Genomic DNA, 11,101 nt, shown 5'->3' with positions numbered 1-11,101 from the left:
CTTTCACTCCTGCTCTCGGCAGAAGCTACTGGGACAAGGGGTTTGGAAAAGACAAAATCACTCAGACGCCCTGTCCACTGGGTCACGAGGTTTCAGCTGGGCCCCCTTGCTTTCGACGCTACCTTTTTTAGGCAGAATCGGGGCGGCTAGACCCAGCCTTAGTCCCAGACCTGGTCAGTGGCTCATTTTTCTAAATGCACACACACACATTTATTCAATCACTGGGAAGCCCTGTCCACTGGGTCACGAGGTTCCAGTTGGGCCCCCTTGCTTTCAAAACTGCCCTGTCAGGCAGCGGGGTGGGGGGGGGGGTGAGGGGCAGTCCGCAGTCCTCCTTCCTCAACACGTGTTCTGGATCCAAGTCAAGGCACCAGTAATTGTCGTGGAAACACACACAGCATACTTTTGGGTCAGGTTAGCAGAAGCTTTTATTCAAAAGAAACTACAGCTGTAGGGGGGACTCCAAAGTGACATGGATCTCCCAAGCACTTGGAAGGGGTTCCCCCCCCCCAAGAGCAAAATCAGGAAGCTTATATACTTTTTAACAGTCGCTTACAACTCACGTGATCATACAGTGAAATTAGCATGAAAAGCAGCTATAAACATTATTTCATTACTTCTTTGCTGTTATCAGGATGAGAACTATGGAGGAGACAACAGGAGAAATAACACTCCCTGCCTGCACCTGGAAATCACAGTTGTGCATACTTTTTGGTATCTTCAAGGCCGCGGTGAGCGAAGCAGTTGCAAAGGAGCTACAAAGAAGAAACACTTTCCCTTATCTGTTCTACTGTACAGAGCCAGCAATTCTCCACAAAGCGGTTATGTCATCTTATAACTCAAATGATCAAAGTTCAAGGCATTTATTTTTTCTGATTCCACAGGCCTGACAGACGTTTGCCAAGAAAATGCTACCGCAGTGATAGTTCTGAAGAGGGGAAGATTAAGGAGAGTAGCCCCCTAACCTGAGTGTCTCCTGAGATGTTTAATGGTCAGATGCCCAGAGCAAATGCTGAGGATTCTGGAGAAGAGGGGTGCCTCATATTGGATGCTGGGGGAGAAGATGTCTCTGGGGGGACAGAGCCACTGGTGAGTGTCTTGAACTTGGAGAGAAGTGTGTGTGTGTGTGCGCGCGCGCGCGGGGGAGGGGGGGGTCTTAGGGGTACTGGTGGCAGGGAGGGGCAGGAATTTACTATGAACTCCTTAAACAGTGGGTGACCATAGTTTTTCCTTAAAAATTCCTCTGCAGCTTGATGAAGCCTTTCTCATGACACCAGAAAGGTAGCACAGCAGCAGCCCAATAAGCCCAGTATTTGGAAAGAGAAGCTGCTTTTGTGACAATTGGAGGCCTGGTGCTTCAGAAGAAGAGGGTGCTGTGGCCTTTAGAAGACAACTAGGAATTGAACAAACAGGACCTGTCTGTGGGGTCGTAAAAGGCTCATGAGATCTCTTGTACGTGTTTGTTATGGCATACTGAAATATTGTTCGAGAGAGAGAGACTTTTTGAAGCATTCAGGGGCTGCCTTCTAAATGCACCAAGTCAAGGAAACCATGACTGTATAGACAGGACAGATGAGGATATAAACCAGACAATTCAGGAACTTTGTACTGAACTGTGTATGGAGAGTATTCTAAATGCTATAACTGCATTAGGGTACTCTAGGGATTGTCTATGCCTCACTGAGAAACATTTAGCTCAGGGTGTGGCAATTACAAACCATATTCATCTGGCTGGAGACCCACATGCTGCTTTACATGGTGTCCTTCATGAGGAGGGTAAATCTCTGGTACCCTACACTGAACGTTTAATTGGAACAAGAAATTATAAATTCCTGCTCCAGGGAAAAGTGTAGCCATGATATAGTATAAAACTAGCAAAAGCTGTAAATTTTGTACAGAGGCTGATGAAAATATAACTTATTAGAAACACATTCTCACAGATGTCATTCTTTAAAAGGGAGGGCATAGAGGGGTGTTGGGGATATAAAGGGTCACAGCTAAGGATATGTTGGAACAGGCCCCAAGAAAATTCTGTGGAGCAATACAGGACAGCTGTAACTTGATGGCAGCAACAAGGTATTGTCTTCACACCTAAGAACCTTACAAAAGACTGGCAGGGTGTATACATCCAAAAGTCAAGGAGTTTGAATCTATCAGTTGCTGCTTTCACACCTAAGAATCTTACAAAGGGGACTTTGGTACGCACCCTACCAAAATCAAATGGGGTTTGAATCCATCACAATGGGCCTACAGGGATGAATCAAAGGGCGGGATGCAAAAACCAGGGCCAGCCTCCACCACAAGGGGTGTCTACAGGGATGAATTAAAGACCACCATGCAAAATCCAGGGCAGTCCCTGATAATGACCTGCCAATCCGTGAGAGAAGCCTCATAAATATTAAAATTAGAAGTCACCAGGATATCACCCTGAGAAGGGCAGAAAACACCCCTTTTCTCAGGACTGTGCAACTGTTCCAGGACAGGATCTAGGGATGTACTCATATGTTTTATATATCTTTATTTGTTTTTATGCCGTCTTTACATCTTTGTTTGGTATTCATTACAGGGAGACTATCTACTGAATTAAAGGCCCAGACACCAGGTTCTATGTATGTAGTCATAGGTTTTTATATAATTTTTATAAACTTTTCTTTACTTCTTTACTTACTGCTTCTTGGAGTCCTTATTACAGCAGAGCAGCCAAACTTTTAGACCAGAGGGGGCAAACCAGGACAGGGGTATGTAACCTTTTTTTAACTCTATGCATATAGATATCTTTTCCATTTCATTATAGTATCTTTTACTTTCTGCTGTAATGAAGACCCCAAGAAACAGTAACACCCCAACTTTACACCAGAAAAACCTCAGAAGGGTTAGACCAAGACAGGGGCGGTATGTATGTGACCATTGTTTTACTCTCTATACATATAGATATATGAGGCTTATGTCAGAACATCATTTTGCAACTGTTTATCCCCAAACAGAAAACCCTTCTTGAAGAATGGAAAACCAGAGCAAGCATGTCCCATCATGTCTTTACCCTGTAGTAAAAGGTACATTTTTCTGAAATCAAACTTTTGAAACAGTGTTTTTAGGGTGATGGGGATAATTTTGCTATGGGTCTTTTAAAGCATGGGTGTTTCAGCCTTGCAGCTTTTAAAAATGTGTGTTTTGGGGGTAGGGTTGAGGATTAGGGGGTGTGTTCATCTTGAAAGTGAATTTCTGATGCTGAGATGTCAATGTTATGTTTCCTAAGCAATCTCACACAAGACCGCCAAAGAGAGAGAATGTTCCAGAAACACCAGGGGAACACGATTCAGCTTGAAGGCCTCTAGCACCACTCACTGAAAACCACAGTAACACGCACCCTGAGGATCAGAAACTCCGTGAACAAGACCCCCCCCAAAACCAAAGCAGAAGGACACGGTTAAAAAAAAAAAGACTGCATGGTTTCTCAGAGGAAAACACATCACCAAACCCTAAGAAAGCAACGTGTGAAAACACAAACATTCACAGTTCCAGAGCTGCTGTTTTGGGGTCTGTGAATAAGAAAACACAAGATTGATTACTCGCACACTTTAGAGAAACCTGAGGAGGTTCTTCCCATGTGTTTGAAGGAACATGATTATTTTTCAAGTGAAAAGAGGGGATTTTGGAGGGTTGCTGGCACCCATACAGCCTTGAAAGATCATGATTATTGTGCAACCAAAAGGGCAGATGTTGTACAGAGGGGAGGTGGTCTGTATGATCCTGACACTAGGCATGGTATGCATTGTAAGACGGGGAGGCCTTGATAAACCTGAGAACAAGTGGCTTGCGGGGCAAAAAGTAAGGGCCTATTTAAAGGTGAGGGTGGAAAAGGCTAAGTGCCTATTGAGAAAGAATAAGAGAACCCTAAATACCCTAAACCTCCACAAGCCTGTGCAGCCAGAGACCAGGCCTGGCAAATGTGATGTTAAAGACCTTCTAGAGAGGCCCTCAAAAACCTCAACTCCTCCCGGGTCTGTGGAATCAGAAAGTGAAAATGGTGAAAATGATTAGAAGATGCCTCAGAGGGTCCCTTGAATGTAGACCCTCCTGAGCCAGTGGAGGATGTTGTGCCAGATGTAGAAATGGTATGGGTGAAAAGGCAGGAGTGGCCTATAGCTAGGTTTGGAGCCCAGAGATGTATAGAGGAGTTTCGTTTTAGGAATCTGGAACTTGTATCAGTACATGTGGCTTTTGAAGCCATAAGAAGGGGGGTAGAATGAACTGTAGAAAATTTCCACCATTTATTCATGCCTGCTGATTATGCCCAGCTCCATATTGAAGCAAACTGTATGCACAACTGTTTATATTCCCCAGCTATTAATTTAAATGACACGTCCACTGACCTGTTTTTAGAGTGAATCAGCAAGCTCTTACAAAGTCATAGAGAAATACTCTTTGATTCAACATTTCAGTTGACTTGTGGTAGTTGTAAGGGGTGTGGGCAGCGGTGCCCGGAGAGTAATAAGTTTTATCCACTATTCCCAAATTATTGCCAAAAAGAGACTGTATTTAATTGATCTGAACACCTTTGATACTAAGGTCTGTTTTGCTGGTAGTCTTGCTCTGACCACTCTTAGAAGAGCCACAGATGCAGAGCTGCTACATGGTGCAAACCAACTGCATGAGAAGTTGGGGTGGTAAGCACAAAAACAGGTTATGTTGAAGGATGTAGCATTGTTTGAAGATCTTGTAAAGGTTAACATCCATATAGTTATGCGTAAGGAAAAAACAGGGTGGAGTTTCTTTAAAACACACAGCATGCCTCAGTATCCAAACACCTGTTTCCTTATGTTGCTTGATGGACATTATTATGGTGTTCTGGATGTGAAAAAGATTTTTGGGGTGAGAAGTTATTGTGATCTTTGTCAGCCACTCCTGCAGGTTCTGGTGCCACCTTTGTCTGACCCCAGACTGCGCAGATAATGTGGGCGAGGCACAGAGGTGTCCTAACTGTGAACTGGTCTGTCGGTCCTTAGGGTGCTTAGAGAGAGAGACAGTTCTGGCTTCTGAGAACAAAGCTGACTGCTTGTCTAAAACTTTGTGCTATGAATGTAAATCTTATGTGGACAAAAAACCACGAATGCAAAGGGAGGCAATGCAAATAGTGCTATGGGCAGATCAAGGATGTAGACAAGCACCAGTGCTTCATGCCCCAGATTACTAAACCTGAAATAGGGGAGAGTTACATTTTTTATTATTTTGAATGTATGCAGGAGACTGGGATGCATGTACTGAATTACATTTTTGTGATTAGTTAGCTCTAGAAACCCCTTGGGAGGATAAGACTCAAGAGACAAAACAGACTTGGGAATTTAAGGGTGAAGAATGTCTGTCAGACTTTATTAAGGTCTTTATCGATAAAAAGTATCAGGGCTACACCTTCATAGCTCACAATGCCAAGCGCTATGATGGCTACTTCATTTTTTTGCCAACTATTAAAAGAAAAAATGGCCGTGAATCTCATCACCCAGGGAGATAAACTTATATGGACAGAAGTCACCAGCCTGCATATCCGTTTCATAGATTCTTTAAACTTTCTACTTATGAAACTTAGCAAACTCCCCCAAGCCATGGGTTTTGAAGAATGCAAAGGACATTTCCCACATTTTTTTTAACACGTGGGAAAATCAGAATTATGTGGGGCCTCTCCCTGAAGCAGAGTACTATGGGGTTGAAAGCATGATGCCTAGCAAGAGACAGCAATTTATAGAATGGTACTGGGACAACAGTGATAAGACCTTTGATATACAAAAAGAGCTGGCCTATTATTGTTAGGGGATGTAAAAATTTTAAAGGAGGCCTGTTATCTCTATAGGAATGAGATTATGAAAATGACTTGGTGGGTAGAAATGGTGAAAAAGGAGGGTGAACTTGAACATGTAAATCTCTGCATAGACCCTTTCCATTATCTCACGCTGGCTTGTGTGTGCATGGGCATGTACAGATTTATGTTTTTGAAAGACCAGACCATTGCACTACTTCCCCCAGACGACTACCACAGACAAAGATTTTCGATCCCCACTATCCAGTGGCTCATGTATCTTTCTGAAAAGGAAAATATTCAAATTCAGCATGCCTTACAGGGCAGGGAATTTCAGGTGGGGGGCTATTTTTTAGATGGTTATGCCAATATTGATGGGAAACCCACAGCCTTTGAATTTAATGGTTGTTTTTTCCACAGTTGTGTCACCTGCTACAATGAAAATGACTGGAACCCTTTGACAGGGACAACCTATGGGTTTCTGAATTATCAGATGCAGCACAAGGCCGATTATCTTAGGAGAGTGGGGTTTACCATCAGGAACATTTGGGAGCATGAGTGGAGGATTTTGTTAGAATCCAATGGGGAGCTCTCCGATTTCTTAAGCAGAGCCCAGCTGCCTTCTTCTCTGACACCTAGAGATGCTCTCTTTGTAGGGGAGGACTAATACTGGTTGTATTACAAAGCTAACCCAGGTGAGCAAATTCACTGTTATGATTTTACTAGTCTCTACCCCTTCATCAACAAAACAAAGGAATACCCTATTGGGAACCCCAAAATCATTCACGACAATTTCAGCCCCCTGTCAAGCTATTTTGGTTTGGCCAAGGTGAAATTGTACCTGCCATGTGGGCTCTCCCCCCATGCTACCTGTCAGGGTGAATGGGAAACTCATGTTCCTGCTGTGCTGCACCTGTGCAGAAACAAACCAGGCAAAGTGCACTCTCACTGATGAGAAAAGGGCCCTTCTGGGCACCTGGTACACACCTGAATTTAACAAAGGTATCACAAAGGGGTACAAAGTAGCTAAAATCTATGTGGTCTGGCATTTTCCTGAGGTGAGTAACACACTTTTTGAGAAGTACATGGCACTAGACCTCCGACAAACAGGAAGCCTCGGGGTATCCCACCTGGTGTACTGACAAAGAAAAGCAAGACCAATATGTGGCCAATTTCTTGCAAAAAGAAGGTGCATCTTTATGACCTAAGCATATTAAACCAAACCCTGCAAAATGTCTAATTGCAAAATTATTTCTAAATTCTTTGTGGGGTAAATTTGGCCAGAAAACAAAATCTCCCAAACACCAGTATTGAGATCTCTTTGGCTTTCTCTTTTCTCCCACCTATGACATTTCCTCCTGTGACTATCAATGATGAGATTGCCTGCATATCTTAGAAGCACACCAAAGAGTGTTAAATGCTCTCAGGCAACACTAATATCTTTATAGTGTGTTTCACCATAATATATGACTGCTTAGAGCTGTTAGACAGCCTGCAAGACTGGTGCCTGTACCATGACACAGACTGATATTTGTGAGCCATGAGAGAAACTGGAACCTCCCGCTAGGTGATTAGTTAGGCGAGCTCACAAGTGAGCTCCCCCGAGATGAACACATTCAGAGTTTGTGTCAGCAGGCCCAAAACCCTACAGGTATACACTGTCAAGAGAAAAGCTCTGCTTAAAAAGGGTTACCTTGAATGTGTCTACCTGTGAAAAAGTCTATTTTGAGAAATCTCATTTTTTATTATGGAGCAAACCTTGTCAGAGACACCCCTAAAACAACTGCAGAACAGCAGAGCTCTATTGTCAAGAACAAACGGCAGTGGACAATCGAAACCAAGACAATTAAGAAAATACAGAAAGTAGTTTATGACAAAAGGGTCCTCACAGAAACCTTTAAGTCCCCCCACGGTTTTTTAACATGGATATGCGTTGGAAGCACCCCGTTTCAGTGATTCTTGCAGGGCCTAGCAACTGTAGTAAAAGTTACTTTATAAAAAAAACAAACAAACAAAAAAAAACTTTCTTAATAATGCTGGTAGATTGTCGTTTGTTATGCCTGAGACTATCATGTGGCACTCTAGCTGTTGGCAAACTTTGTATAAAGAACTTCTTTGTAACAAATTCCTTTTATCAAAGTTGTGGAGGGACTGCCACTTGTTTCCTCCAAATAAAGTAAATATGGTTGTGGTGGATGACTTGATGGACTCTGCTTGTGAGAGTGGTGAAACAGAAGGCCTTTACCAAGTATGTGCATCACAGGATCTTAGCATTATGTACGTAGTTCAGAATGTTTTGTCAGGGGGAAAAGAGTTGCACTGTTACCCTCAACACAAAATACATAGTTCTGTTTAAAAATCCAAGGGATAAGCTAGAGGTGGTATCCCTGGCAAGCCAGATGTGTCCAGGCAAGGCTCAGTTCCTTTCTAGAAGCTTTTGAGGATGCCACTAAAAAGCCTTATGGGTATCTGGTGATAGACTTAAACACTTCTACCCTGGAGACTTTGATTGGGGGGAAAAGCCCAGTTCTTAAAATCAGCCAGCAATTTACACGGTGGAAATAAAGAGATGATGTAGCAGCAGGCTCTTTTTTAGCTCCTGAACCTACAGAAGGGAAACATGTCTAATTGCGTAAAGAGAAATTTGGCTCTCAAAAATGCTTATTCAATTCTCCCCACTGCAGAGGAAAGCTAGACTTTGCTTGGCCTCTGATGATGTGGTAGTGGCCATTTCAGAAATTGTTTTGAACACCTTAAGTGGAAAAATCCCTTTGACACCCCACCAAATCCATGTGCTGAAAGAGATGCAGAATCATAAAAAAAGAAAGTAAAAAAAAAAAAAAAGAAGGCTCTTGTTAAATACAAACACAGCTGGTGAAAGCATCTAGGGGATTTAATTGGACCCCTGTTATGTTTCGTTATCCCTCTGATCTTGGGACTTTTAACTGAGCACTGATGGAGCATGTGGGGAAAAATGTACCTGGTGCCTAGGCACCACCTGGAGTGATTAAGGCCCCCCCCCGCTGCAAAATATCAGAACTGATTGGATGCTAAAAAGAAGGACATTCTCTGAAACCAGGGTTTAGCTGAATACAATAAAACTAAACTATATGCCACCATACTTCAAAAATACCTGATGCATGTGAAGCAGAGTGACTTGGATAGACAGAAAATAACCCTATTTATGCCAGAACAGAACCCCCTAGAAATGGCAAAACCCTTAGAAACACCAACAAAACCTGACCCCACCATTTCAGGCAGTGTTGGATAACATGCACCTCCAATACAGGAAAAATACTAAAGTGTTGCTCAGCATAAGCATATTTCTTCTTGGGATGACCAAGAAGATATTGTATACAAACGAATGCTCATCAAGGGTTCCAACATGCTCAGCTTAGTCTGGGGGACCCTTCAGAGACTCACACCGCTTCTAGTAAACATCCACCTAAAGGTTGGGACATCTTTATGAAAGCAATGCCTGAGCTTAACGTACCATCTTCCATTATGTGCAATGCTGCAAATCGGGATCATTTGGAACACCTGAAAGCATGTGCCACAGACCAAGAAGCCTCAGCGCCAAAGAAGCTTTTAGAGACAATCTTTCACAAGTGGGATCACCAGGTAAAGTTTTACACTTGCAATAAATTATTTTATACTGCTTCAAAATTTTGCCTGCAGGTTTTTGTTTTAAAGTGGTATGGGGTAAAAGAAACACACACACGGACTGTTCTTTTAAAAAAAAAACAACAACAAAAAAACCCTCAACAGCAGGGCTCTTTATTTAAACAACACTTTTCTGGAAGTCATTGCATGAGATGTCTTGACATATTGAAACATGTTTTGAGCAGGTCCAGTCATGTGGAAAGATTTGTGTTTGTTTATTTATTTATTTTTTTTTACAAACTGTATCACCCCCATGTGATCATTTTGTACTAAATCACTGAAATACAATTTTAAAATGTGTTCAAATGATAGCCCCGTTACAGTGGTGAAGGAAAAGCACAGTGGTATCCACAGGCAGAGCTGGAGTCTTATAACTTTCATCTGAAAAGCACTGCTGGTAGGATTCTTATTATTTCAAAAGAAAATAATACTTTGAGGAAATAGAGCGCTTTGAGGAAACAAAGCGCTGCGGTGACCATATGAATAAAAAAAAAACTCCCCATGGCTCCGATCCATCGTGTAAATTAACAGCCAGTGTTCTTCAGGCTGATTATATGGGTGCATGTTGACCACTAGGCTCCAGGGTCTTCAAGACAGCTGAGCCTAAGGGAGCCAGTCACAGGAGAACACATTTAAGAAAGTCTCTTTAGGGTAAGGGTCTGTGGTTAAACCCCAGGAGAGCTGTTTGCTGTCCATCTTCACATGTAGTCAAACAGGATGTTTCTCTGCTGGTTTCTCTATAATGTTATCAAAGACCCCATACACAGTCATGTTGACAGTGGTGAGCAAAGCACAAGCAAAGTGTATTTCTGCTCTCAGGTTCCTGGTTTTAAACAGGGAATAATGGTTGGCACATGTCTGGTCAGGAGACAGGTCAAAAGCAAACAAGGTATACCCCTAGGCAAACTCCTCACGGTTGATCAACAGGGAATGGTCTTCCATGTGTTTACTGGCCACCTGTACTAGATGCATATATTCGCTCACAGAGTTACCATTTTCAAAATCTGGTTGTAGTGGTTTCACTGGGATTTGTTCTCTATCAATGTACAGGGCAACAAAATTAATACTGTAATGTTTGAAGTTGAAGGGGTTCTTAACATAGTTCCCGCTAAAGGCGTCATTATCCACAAACCCGAGAAGGAGGAGAAACTTAACTATCCCAAAAACAAATTATCTTGATTACTGATCCAGCTACCAGCTAGGATACTAAATGCTTTCATACCCACATAATCTATGGGGTATTTAGCATTGGCTATAAGCAAGGCCTCCACATGGCCCAGTCAGATGCCCGGGACTACCCGCACTTTCTTCACAAAAAGAAAGGCATAAGTAATTTGAAGTTTACACTGTAGAACCACTGGGGTACCCATCAAACAGAAGGCATCTTTTCTGTAAGTCAGTTTAAAATTTTCACATCCATGCTACTCAAAAAAAGTTTTTCTTGAAAAAATTAAATCACTGTGCAGATGGCTTAGCAACAATATCTTTCTGCTCTGGGCAGTCAGGTTTGCATGGTTTCCTAAACCTGTGATTACCAGAGTGATCCAAGTAACAGGGGGGACCCGTGATCATCTAGAGTGACCACTTCATACTGTCCAAGGATGTCTTTATAAAACAGGCCAGCAGAAAATAGGGTGGCGAGGGTGT

General features: G+C 42.6%; 1 long non-coding RNA gene across 2 annotated transcripts; it reads left to right on the top strand.

The window, feature by feature from the left end:
- Positions 1-538: 538 nt before the first annotated feature.
- Positions 539-9,381, top strand: LOC112550604. 2 transcript variants are annotated; one of them, XR_003094538.1, is made up of 3 exons: positions 539-1,089; positions 1,250-3,053; positions 3,257-9,381. It is a non-coding gene; the product is annotated as an uncharacterized LOC112550604 (long non-coding RNA). The 2 variants fall into 2 exon arrangements; XR_003094537.1 differs by having other exon boundaries at positions 539-2,892; positions 2,985-3,053.
- Positions 9,382-11,101: the final 1,720 nt, after the last annotated feature.

This window comes from Alligator sinensis, unplaced genomic scaffold, assembly GCF_000455745.1.
Source record: "Alligator sinensis unplaced genomic scaffold, ASM45574v1 scaffold989_2, whole genome shotgun sequence".
Lineage (NCBI taxonomy): Eukaryota > Metazoa > Chordata > Crocodylia > Alligatoridae > Alligator > Alligator sinensis.
The sequence above is the reverse complement of the archived record's forward strand: the minus strand, read 5'-3'. Positions and strand labels throughout refer to the sequence as shown.